The sequence below is a fragment of the Telopea speciosissima genome, chromosome 8 (genome assembly GCF_018873765.1).
Source record: "Telopea speciosissima isolate NSW1024214 ecotype Mountain lineage chromosome 8, Tspe_v1, whole genome shotgun sequence".
In the NCBI taxonomy this organism is placed as follows: Eukaryota; Viridiplantae; Streptophyta; class Magnoliopsida; order Proteales; family Proteaceae; genus Telopea; species Telopea speciosissima.
The window spans coordinates 18,307,214-18,320,086 of record NC_057923.1 but is presented as its reverse complement, the minus strand read 5'-3'; positions in this window follow the sequence as shown (position 1 = coordinate 18,320,086).

Sequence of the window (12,873 nt, the reverse complement as noted above, 5' to 3'; positions counted from 1 at the left end):
AAGTCAAAATCGAATCGAACCGAGCAGATTCAATTTGAGTATCAAAAGTTAATTATAACTGAATCTATATTGATTTGGTTCAGCTCACACTACCACTCCCTTGGACCGAACCAAAACTGAACTGAATACTCGAAACCAAACGGCCTGACAAGCTTAGCTTTTTTTTTTTTTTTTTGGGAGGGGGGGAGGGAGGGGAGGGGAGGGGAGAGGGTGGTCAAGAAAAGGTGGAGAGAAACTCCTCCATCAAGCGATCTTATTCGAACAACGAAGGATAAAAAGAATGTGATTTCCTACCTGAGAGAATGGCAGGATTTACAATGAAAATTGTTAGTCGAACCCACCACACCTTAAACAAACCAAGTACAACAGCAACCCGAGCTAAAATATGGGCCTCACTAATAAAATCCCGAGAAACAAACCAAAAATTACAGCTAGCAAAACATCTACACATTGAAAGAATTTCATCTATTAGTACAGAATCGCTATCCCCTCCAATTCGTTGCTCCCTTCAATTCCTCTAATTCCTCACATAAGGGCTGCTCCTTCCAATTCCTCCAATTCCTCACATGGGGATGAAAATGACCACCTTATCCTCTGCCCGAAAACGCTGCCCAAGGTGGAGTCCACTACCCCCTATTAAAGGAATTGGAGGAATTGGAGGTACCCGTAAATTGGAGGTGATAATTTATTCATTAGTACAATAGTGGCCCAATCGAGCGAAGAAGCGATATCATTCAAGCAAGCAACAAGACCCATAGAATCAGAGAAACAAATAATCCTTTGAAGATTCAAACTACATGACTTGATTTGCATGAGAAGTTACTCTAGTATGGGTTAATTAGTCGCGTGAGTTAAATGCGGTTATTCTAAGGGTAAGATGTAAGTGCGGTTAGATAACTAAGGGTTATGGGTGTAAGGGTGTCAATTGGGACGGTTTCCGGTATTTGGGATGGGACGATACCGGTACCGGTATCAAAAGTGCCAATCCCAGTATAGTCCCATTTAGTTAACGGGACCAAACCTAGATCCCAGTCCCAATTACTAGCGGGACGGAATGATACCGGTTCTTAAACGGTTTTAGGCATTATAGAAAAAGGGAGAAGGAGTTTAATTGTTTCTAACAAGGTGGGTTTATTAATGTTGTGGAATTTTTTCACTATCATGAAATCTAAGTTGTCTACTGCTTTTTATAAGGCAACTTAAATCATGAAATCATAGTTTTACTTTTTCAAACTCCCTAGGATCACATGTAATAAGCTTCTCATTTTTTTTAAATCTAGAGAAGTCCTACAAAATGGAAGAATTCCGTTGTGTTTCCTCTTTGATTTTTCCAATCAAAACTCTACTTATCACACATGTCACATGGTAGTATGGTACGAAGTACAAAGTGCAAAAAAGAAGAACCTTGTAGATGTAGTTGGTCGAGGGAGGAGGGAAGAGACAGTAGCACTGTAGTAGGTTTTATGAGGAAAGATTTCAAGCTACGGCTGTTGACCTATTGTTCCTCTTTGTATTCAAAAGGCAATTAGTGAAACCCTAATGAGTCGTAATTCTTATACCCTTTTTTTTTTTTTTTTGGATCTTATATACTCTTTCTTTTAAACTGTACTAGTAGTTTCAATACCATCCGGTACCTAATTGGTATTTCGATACTGGTACCGTTGGGAATCTCGTCCCGAAACCGTCCCGTCCCATTTATCATTCGGTATCAAAATCAAATACCAGTACCGTCCCATTTACTAATAGAATGATCCGATACCGAGTTTTAGCAGGACGGTATTGGGACGGTTTCTAGTTCTGATCCCAAATTGACACCCTTATATGGGTGTAGTAGTAAACGAGTAAGTCGTAATCAAGTAAATTGTAATCGTTTGAGCAACTTATTTGTATGAGTTTTTTCAAATAGACAAGACAAGAATGAAAATTCTAAATTATTTCTTGAGACGAGAATTGACGATCTCCAAATTACGCGGCTATTTTCTATCTAATGTAACGTAATACTCCTGCCATCTAAAAAATTATGGGAAAATATCACGTATCTCCCCTAAAGTATGACTTATGTATACTTTTCCCCTGTAAGATTTGGGAAATTTCATGTACCTCCCCTGTTTTTCAAACTAAGTAACAAAAACATCCAATTTGTTAAACATTAGAATTTTGATTCAAATGGCCAAATTGCCCTCATCTTCTTCCCCAAATGGTTTCCCCAAAACATAAAACCTTAAACCCATTTTAGGGTTTCAAAACCCCACCCTTTAGCGGCGGCCAAACCAAAGGACCAACGGCCTGGATGTTACTGGCGAAGGATTGCCGTGTTCCGGCAACTGGGATGCCGACATCAGATCCCCGTGAAAGTGGACGGCAACGGTTACGCCACCAGATCAACCATGTCCCGCAGTTCTTGCAGTTCATGATGACAACAGTAACAACTTAAGAAATGTATCGTTGCCTTTGCAGTGGTCTTCACCCTTATCCTTTTTCTTTTTTCTTTTATCTTTTGTAACAAGAGTTTATCATCACCAGCATCTCTAACATTGCAAAACCCTAAAGTTGCTAATAATCCAGTACCCAAGATCCAACAAAAGCATCAATTTTTCAAGCTGAATCCTTCCGAAACCACTGAAAAACTCACTTAAAATACGACCCTCCACCTGGTAATAAACTATCAACTTTGAAAAAAAAAAAAAAAAAAAAAACCCAGAAGCCAAAATCGATATACAAATAAACGAAACCAATTTACCGTATCTTTATCAAGATCAAAATCGCCGTTTTTTACTTCTTGTTATAAACTAACTATAGTCTATACTCTGGGCCTTTGAGATCTGGGGTTCGAACTGTCGAGAGTACTGTTAGTGCGCAACAAGTTGGAGCTGCAGCGACAGAGTCACAGCCTTCTCTCCGGCGATTAAAACCTTGGCCTGAGATGCTGGTAACTGCACACGTTACCGAATTAATGGTGGCCGGAGACCTGCGCGATAGTGTTTTTCACGATTCTTGTTTTGGCTTTGTGGCTGCAAGTTGCAGAAATTTTTTTTTTTTTTTTTTTAAAAGGGTTGGGGCACAGAGGTTGGAACCACTGTGACGATTCTCTGCCTCATTCAGATCCTTGGCCGGATTCCTTAATTGCCGGAATCAGCTCCTGTTTTCACGTTTAGAATTGAAGGGTTTGAAACCCTAAACGATTTGGTGAAGAAGATGAGGGCAATTTGAATACTTAAATAAAAATTTTAACATTTAACGTCTACAATTAACGGAAGTGTTTTTGTTACTTAGTTTGGAAAACAGGGAAGGTACATAAGTCATACCTCCTCATACCTCAGAGGAGGTATGTGATACTTTCCCAAAAATGATTAGATTTCCAAGCTCCATTAGGGTAAATAAATTATTAATTGGGCGTGGTAGCTTCGGTCCGTAATTTTCAACGAATAATAATAATAATTATTATTATTATTATTATTTTTAAAGGAAAAGGATTCCTTGCATGTTCCTCGTTGGAATAAATTTTTTTCACATCAAGGAGAAGGAGAATTCCTTAATGAACATGCTACACGTCTTAATTATTTGGTGGGCATTGGCCAATGTCAACTGTGTGAACCATCATCATCATGTGTGGACTGTGGAGAGCTATTCCTTGGTTTTTCATGAATAACTTCTATGGAAATTCAAGTATACACAACAAGAACTAGATGCCATGTGGGAAAAATTAAGAACGATAAGCTTTGGGACTTGGTCCTTTATTGAGTACTAATTGATTTAGTGGTGATGGTGATGGTGTGTCCATTTTGCAAGTATGTGATGTTGGCTTGTCAGCGTAGTTGGAAAATTGGGTTTTTGATTAGGGTGAGTTCCTTGAGACGAGTCAAAATTCTAGGAAACATGGTCAAAAATCGTATAGACTAGGTTAAGATAAAATATGACGAGACTAGGTAATAAATTATCAAAATTTTATCCTCTGCTATTCGCTACCCAAACAGCACAGTGTTATCCCCTCACATGGGGTACGAAATGATGACTTAACCTCCCTCAGGCAATGTGTTCGGGCAGGGAGGTTAAGTCGTCATTTCGCCCCCATGTGAGGGGACAACAGGTGTTGTTCGGGCAGCGGACAACAGAGGATAACGATCCATAAATTGTCTGAGTCAAACAAATCTCGGTATTTTTACCCGAGTCATGACAAACTTGACGAGTTTAGTTGTTTTTTAAAAAACCATAAAACCAGTTCACTTATGAACTAACTTGAGTAAAATAGTAAATCTGTATTCTAAAACAATAAGAACCCTCAACTCCTCGGTTCCCTTCTCTTGTTCAATGGTATAAATTCAATTTTATGCATTAATATGTGATTCCTTAATTTTATTTATTTTTTTGATTTTTTCATATTTTTGTGTATTTTTTTATTGATTTTCTACTAATTTATACATATTTATTGCATTAAAAATTTTAAAAAAAAATGACTAGCTTTGACCGGGTTTGACAAGGCTGAGTCACTAGGCTTTTGTCAAAGATGAATCGAATCAAAAAACCTAGTTTTTTTTTTTTTGGGGGGGGGGGGGTGGGTGGTGCTAGAATTTAGCCACTAAGGGTTACCCACAAGGGATAGACTCACGAAAGTCGAAAGGGCTAGGGGGGCCACGAAGGACCAACACTTATTCCAGAGACCTGCCTTGTTACAAACGATAGGGGAGGAGGGGTCTCGAACTCGACACCAACATACCCTAGACACTACTATGATCAATGGTCCTAATCATCAGTCCAAGACCGATGTCCCTTTATGGTACTTCAATTACTTGTCAAAATCAAACCAATCAGAATTTGTCACTTGGACATACAAAGCTTTGGAGAATTGTTATGAAAATAGAAAGCCAAAAGGTTTTGTTCAAGGCCGTGCATTATGAACATTTGCGCACAAAATGTAGAATGGGACATAGGGAGTCAAAAATTGTCAAAATCCCTCTATTTTACGAATGGTTGCTTCCCATATGTGACCGTGCATAAATCCCCTCCCAAAATTAAATTTAGGGAAATTTACGCATATCTGCCTTGAGGTATCGATTTATTATCGATTCATCCATCTTTTGATACTATTTACACGTACTCCCCGACTTTTCAAAATAATTAATAAGTTAATCCAGGTCGTTAACATGGGACAAAAAAATGTTAGATTTTTAACATTAAAATTGATCAATTTAGTTAAAATTCTAACGTTTTTTGTCCTAAGTTAACTGCCTAGATTAACTTGTTAATTATTTTGAAAACTAGAGAAGATAAGTGTAAATAGTGAAAAAAGATGGATGCATCGATAATAAATTGATACCTCAGGAGAGGTATGCGTAAATTTCCCTTAAATTTAAAAGAAAAACAAATGAATGGCAGAAGAATTAACATAAAGCCAACCCAACTCATGTTGTTGGAATCCAATGTCAAATCACTCTTCCAAATGAAATATTAACCTACATGAAATTTGTTTCATTAAGGATATCTTTGAATGTCAAGAAAAAAATATATAATGAGATAAAAATCGGGATAATAATGCAATGATTGATTTATGTATCTATCTTTCTTTAAATTCAAAATTTTTGAATTTTTTATTTTCTTTTCCTGACATCGAAACATAACCTAAGTGGTCCATACATAAAAGCTTATGAGAGAGAGAGAGATTCCTAAACAAAGAAAAATTCTATCCTGGTCATAGAGACCGCTAACCTGCTTGTTTGGAAAGCAATAGAGCAGGGAATTTGGAAAACCCTCAACTCTCAAGTTTTTTTTTTTTGGTGGGTGAATGCCTCAAGAGGGCTTTGGAGTTTTAATTTTTCTATTGGTATTATCTAACATTTAACCTTTCAGCTATCTTCAATTCCAAAACTACTATCAAGGGATGGGGTGATTGATTTGATTCATCATTAATTAAAAGCAAAAAGGGATAAAGATCGTCAACCTAATCCGTTGCGTGGTTAGCATGGTTCCTTCACTTAGAAACAATCCAAAGCCTTTGTACATGAAAAGACCATTCAGCCTCCAATGCAATAAAAATTCACATCCGAACCAATGCCTCTGTGTGTACTTTCATTACCTACTTATGCTGGTGCAGGGGCTACACGATCGGTTAGCATTCTCTTGCCCAAAAACAAAAATATCTTCCCAACCCCATGTAGATAACTTCTTTCAATTGTTCATTTTGAGCCACGTGTGGCAGTGGTAGGATGATGTGGCTTTTCTTATAGATAGATAGACATATGCATCTTTGGATCAGCCATATGTTAAATTTTAGAACCTAAATTAATAAAGGAAAAAGACTCTCTTAACCTAAGACGTTCCCTATGTTTACATGCATTTCTATTTTTTATCTTTCTCCTCGAATACCTATCCCTTAACTAAATATCTTTCTATGTGTTGGCATGCATCTTGGTTGTTTCTTTTCAACCACTCTAAGTGGCCTGTGGCCATGCACTTTTCGTACTTATATTTTCAAAAATTTTTTTTTTTTGCCACTTAGCGAAAGTTAGGATCCTCTGTTGGGTCTCATACTGTTCATGGGGTATGGCTCTTGCACTCCAAAGGTGGGTCCCACACCTATGGGCAATGTGAGATCCAGGGGAGGGTACCCATGTGAGGCAAGGTTATTGGTCCTCATTCGATCAATCACACAACAAATATTTGGGTGTTAAGAAATGCTTATCTCAACGGGGGTATCGAGGAAACTGTTGCCCTTAATAAAATAAGCGATAGAGAACACTTTTACCTAGTCGCATGCGTTGCGAAGTTCCTCCGCCTAGACACAGGCGCATCAGTCATTTCGTGCAACCATATATCTAGACGCAGGAGCCACGCACTACAGACCATGTAGCATTCTTTTCCCCATAAAATAATTATTTATTTGGGGGAAATTTATGTTTATACCCCTGTAGTTTTAAACTATTACGTGTCACGCCCCCATCCCAGACAAGGGATATAATATAATATAAGGGGTGACTAGGACGACGCGTGTCATTCCATTAAGCTACCAGGGTTACTGGCACAGTGTCCCAATGCACAATCATAACCAATATTAAAGTCATATAATATTAGAGTACGGAAAGGGAATATTACATTCCAAAAGATCAATAGTTTTGCGGCAGCATATAAAATCAAATAGTTACAAGATAATCAAAGCCTAGATGATAAATACTGTAATTAATCCATTTTTCATTATCATCTAATAACTATCAACAAGGGTATAACAGTAAATGTTTATACATGGGCTTTAAGCCCTAAAATAACAAAAAGGGAACAAGTCCCAAGTATCCTCACGCCATAGGTGCAATCGTCACAAGGACACCCATCATCATGTTCCTCAAACACAGTTTTTGACTCCTCCGTACCTGCATCATAATCTAAAAAAAATGTGTACACGAGGGGGTTAGCTCCACTGAGCCAGTGAGGGGATGGAGATGCACAAACACACAATTCACATAGTCCAATGATGCATGCATATGTTAAATAAATTTTTCACCTATCATCACAGCTAAGTCAAAGGTATATGCTACTGTGACAACTCGGGAAACACTGTGGGTCACTTAACTTATCGCTACAATGAACCTCAATTGTCACCAGGGGGCCTACGCCGGTCGAAGCCACCAAAACCACCCAAGGGCAGACCCCGATAACCAATACTACCATGACTGCCCTCTCCTACCTCCACAGAATCCGGTGTACTGATTACCCAACACCTAAACCCCTGTTGGTAAGGGTCATAGCATAAGGGTACAGGTCATAACCACAGATATACTACATGCAATTCCTATCGTCCCGAGAGGTAATCCGGACGCATCAATTTTTCATCTGGTTTAGTGCCCAGTTACCAGCATGGCACGGCGCATACAATTCAATATGATATTCAATCAAAGATATTATATATATAATCCGGGGTTCCGACACCGGCGTTCACCGACACCGTAACCCGATAAGAAACGAAAAACAACCACAACATCATCATATGAATCATTTAATAAAGTATGTAAATACACAAACATGCTTAATAAATTATACTAATAGCATGATACATAATGCAAATATTAATAACAAGCCCAAACAACCAAACCCAACCAAACCCACTCATCCTAGGTGTTATATCCCGAAGCTAGAAGATGTCGCCGCGATTAAGTAGCACGTTGCAAAAACGGGAGATTTAACCTAGTGAAAAAGTGAGAATAGGATTAATTATATCAAAGGGGAGGATCCCCAAAAAGGTCCCCCACAAATTACCTAAATTGTAGACTTTAAAAGTAGGGTGGTTTTATGGGTGGTTTCATCCCCAAACTTAAAATCACATGTAAATCCAACCTTAACAGGGGCTTAGGAAGGGTTCTGCTAGGTGCGGTTTTACGTGTGGTTTCTCAAAGTATATGAAACCGTAGGTAAAATCGACTTTAACAGAGAGCTTCTTAAGAGGATGGTCTCAGGGTGGTTGCAGGGGCGGTTTCTCGTAGGTTTTGAAACCGCAGGTAAAATCGCGTGTCTCCAAACCTCAAAATTAAAGAGTTATTCACCAAGGCTTCCATTTCCAAGTAGATTGGAGGAAAGGAAACACCAAGAGAGCTTTCTCCTTGGCACATTAGGGTCGTAAGACCTCCTCAGGCCTATGCAACCCAAGGATTCAAGAGGGGGAAAGCAAGAGGATTTCATTTAGAGCATAATAGGATAGAAACCTTATGTTTATCGATTGGGATGGGATTTGAATCTTTGACGTTAGCCAATGGAGTCAAATAGCTCCACAAAAATCAAGGCCATGAGTTTCCATCGATATTTAGGTTCCAAAGTAAACCCTAGATCGATTCTCTCCCATCTCCTAACCCAAAAATCCAAAATAAAAGAAGGGAGAGGGTCATAATGGCTTACCTACCTCAAGGAAGTGACACTCCACGTTGAGGCTCCAAGAAGCAAGATCCTCAAGCCCCCTTTCAAGCTCCTCCACACCTCTTCCCCTTTCTCTCCTTCCTCTTTCTCTCCTCCACGTTTTAGGTTAGGTGAGAATAGTAATGAGAAGTAAAAGCCCTTTAGTCTATTTAAGGTAAGTGATGCTTTATGGTCCATTTGGTTGGGTACTAATAGAATAAAAACCCATTTTTAGGTTCAACTAGTCAAATGGGTCAAGTAGGTTAAATGGGCCGGTCTAAGTTAAATGGGTCATTAAACCATATGGGTTATGAGAGCTAAATGGGTCAACCCACTAATTCTAAATAGGAAAGAAGTTTACTAAAGGGGCGGGGTCCACATAATAAGGGGTCATAAATCCTTCACACGCTTCCCAAGGTAAGTGGGACCCACAAACAAAATATTCTCTATATAATTAAAATAGCCCAGGTGGCCAAACCTTGACCCGTATTTCGAGGACATCGAAAGGAAGGGTAAATAAATACATTAAGGGCTAGAATTTACTTCTCCATTGTCATGGTGCGTCACCCATGACCCCGAATAGTTTTCTCCATAGGCAAACCCGTATCATGGTCAATAATTTTGTAGCTGAGTTTGACCATCATCAAGAACAGGTCACCAGCATACAAGGCAGCGGTATCTACACGTCATGAGGGAGAAATAATAATTAATTATACTCCCGGGGTGCGGGTATAACATTTCGTCTACCACCCCTAAAATTTCATCTATTTCGAAAACCTCCTCTATATTTTGAAATCTTCTTACAATCGTGCCCCTACCGTTAGATTAGCACAGTTAAGGGATGATGTCATCGCCTAATTTTTATCTAAATGCCCATAATATCCTTAATAGTACCTCATTCCATATTTGTCCATAATACCCTTAATGGTGAGTTTAACAAATATAAAAGGGCAAAATTATCTTTTCAACGAATTTGGCTCTTGTCCTACAGTGGCAGGAGCTGGAGCGTTCAGCCTAGCAAAACCACCTAAAAACAGGGGGTGGGGTGGTTATTTCACATGTGGGGTCCAGGTGGGACCCACCAATGAAATGACCACCCCACCCCTGTTTTTGCTGTGGTTTTATTGGGCTGGACACTCCAGCTCCCGCCACTGCAGGACAGGAGCCTTTTACCTTTTCAACGGTAATATTGTTTGGGTGGGGCGAGTTTAACAAATATAAAAGGGTAAAATTGCTTTTTCAAATTAAAACTAACAGAGTTAACACTTAGGGGTATAGATGTAATTTTGAAAATTTCAAGGGTAGTAGATGTAATAGTTTGAAACTACAGGAACGGTTAACGTAAATTTTCGTTCAGTAGGTGATCTATCCTCTACTTAAGATGCACGACAAAAAATAAAAATAAAATAAAATAAACTTTTTACCGTTTGGGTCTCAAAACTTTCAAAACATAAAAGAATTGCCTTTTTTGTTTTAATTTTTAGGTTCAAACAGAGACAAATACAGCCTGACAAATTCCCCAAACTCAGGTGGAAAAGTAAAAGTTGCGGGTCCCACATGTAATTGTTGGGATTTTTGATTGACTTTTATCTAGACCGGTTGATGGGTTGGTTTTTTTTTTGGTAAAGTTTTGGTCATCCATTTGAATGTGAGATAAAGATTCTTCAAGTGTTGGAGTTTTCAAGAAAGTGAGTCTTCAAGAGGTGGAGTCTTCTAGCAAATGGAGGAGTTGAGTCTTCAACAATGTTGGAACTTCTAAAAAAGTGAAAGTGATTTTGGTGGTTGAAGATATTATGCTTGGTGGAGTCTTCCAAGAGTCTCTTTGGAAGAAGTGTGAGTGGACTTTCTCTAAGGAGAGAAAAAGTCAAATCTTCTCCAATAAGTTAGAGGAGAGAGAATTAGTGGCTCTTCTTTTAGGAGAGAGAAAATGCCAAGTAGAATACAGTGAAGAGATAGAGGTGTAGAGACACCAAGGGAAAAAAGTGTGAAGTGAGAAAGAGGAGGTGAGTGAGTGTCCAAGTGAGAAGAGGGCAAAGAGAAAGGGTGTACAAGGGACTTGGATTTGAGTATCAAATTGCAAGGGTTGTACTATTGTTTTTCTTCTCTTGTTCTTAGTGGAAGATCGATCACTCCGTGGATGTAGGCAGTATTTATCGAACCACGTAAATCTCTTGTCTCTTGTGTGATTGTTTTCTTTTTCTTTTCTTTTGTTTGTCCTTGTTGATTTTGCGCATACCGGTTTTGTGCGTTGCTCACATTGCAAAAAGAAGGTTGTTTTCACACCTCAACAAGTGGTATCAGAGTCGACGGTTGGTGATCAAGTTTGAGGTCGGCAGTCTTGGTAGACATTAAGCACATACGGTATTTCGAGAAGGTTGATTTGAGATCAACAAGATGGCAGGATCAACAAAGTTTGAGGTGGATAAATTTGATGGCAAGAACAATTTTGGTTTTTGGCAGAGCACAGTCAAAGACATCTTGGTGCAACAAGGCTTAATCAGACCGTTGATTGGAGAGAAGCTAGAAAAAATCTCAGTTGAGGATTGGTAAAAGATGAAGATGAAAGCGGTAAGCACCATTCACTTGTGTCTTGCAAATGAGATAAAGTATAGTGTTTTGAATGAAACCTCTGCTACTAAGTTATGAAAAAATTTAGAGCAAAGGTATATGTCAAAGTCCCTCACAAATAAGTTGTTTCTTAAGAAAAAATTGTATCAACTGAGAATGGAGGATGGATCAAATATTATTGATCATATCAATGAGTTTAACAAGATTGTCACTCAGTTAATAAGTTTAGATGTGAGAATAGAAGAGGAGTACAAGGCCTTACTTTTATTGTCTTCTCTTCCAATTGTTTATGATACTTTTGTCGCTACACTTCTTGTTGGAAATGATACATTAAACATTGATGAAATTACTACAGCTCTTTTGGATACAGAGACGTTCAAGAGGCCCAATAATGGTTCAGAATCACAAGCATTGGTGATGGGAACCAACAGAGGGGAAGGAATAATGACAGAAGATTTGCAAGGAAAGGATACTCGCGGTCCAAGTCAAGAGGTAAAAATACTAATGAGATTATATGTTTTTGGTGTGATAAGGTAGGACACATAAAAAGGGATTGTCCGGAGAGGAAAAAATATTTGGAAGAGAAAGGAAAAGAGGAGAGGACTCATGATGATACAAATCGAACAAGTGTGACTAAAATTTGTTCCTATTTTAATAGTGATGAGATCCTTGTCACAGTTGGTGGCAAGCACAGTTCGAGACCGAAGGTGAACAAAAAATACATACGTTGCTACAAGTGCAAAAAATTTGGACACATGAGAGAGAGTGTCTGAAAGGAGGAAAGAAGAATGCACATTCTTCCAAAGGTATGAATATTGTTTCTTGTGATGAGTGGATTTTAGATTCTGGAAGTTCTTTTCATGTTTGCTCCAAGAGGAAATTATTTGACAAATTCCAAGAGACCAAAGGAAGTGTGTCACTTGGAGATGGTTCTACTTGTGATATCAAGGGTGTGGGAATGGTGAAAATAAAAATGTTTGATGGAATAATTCACATTCTTGGTGATGTTAAGTATGTTCAAAAAATGCGTAGAAATCTAATTTCAATTAGTCGATTGGACTCCAAGGGTTTTAAGACTTCATTTGCAGGTGGAGCAATGAAGGTCTCATGTGGAGATCTAGTCATGATGAAAGGTGAAGAACGTAAAGGGTTGTATCGATTGTTGGGAAGTACAATGATTGACGGTACTCCTATGACCCCAATGAGTGATTGGAAACAGAGTGCACAAGTTGGAAGGAACATGTGCAAGGTTTCTTTTGTTGATAATATTGAGAAGTGAGTTCATGTTCAATAAGTCTCCAATTGGCTATGATAAAAGCCAAGGTGGAGATTGTTAGGATTTTTGGTTGGCTTTTATCTAGACCGGTTGATGGGTTGGTTCAATGGTCTAGTTTTGGTCATCCATTTGAATGTGAGACAAAGATTCTTCAAGTG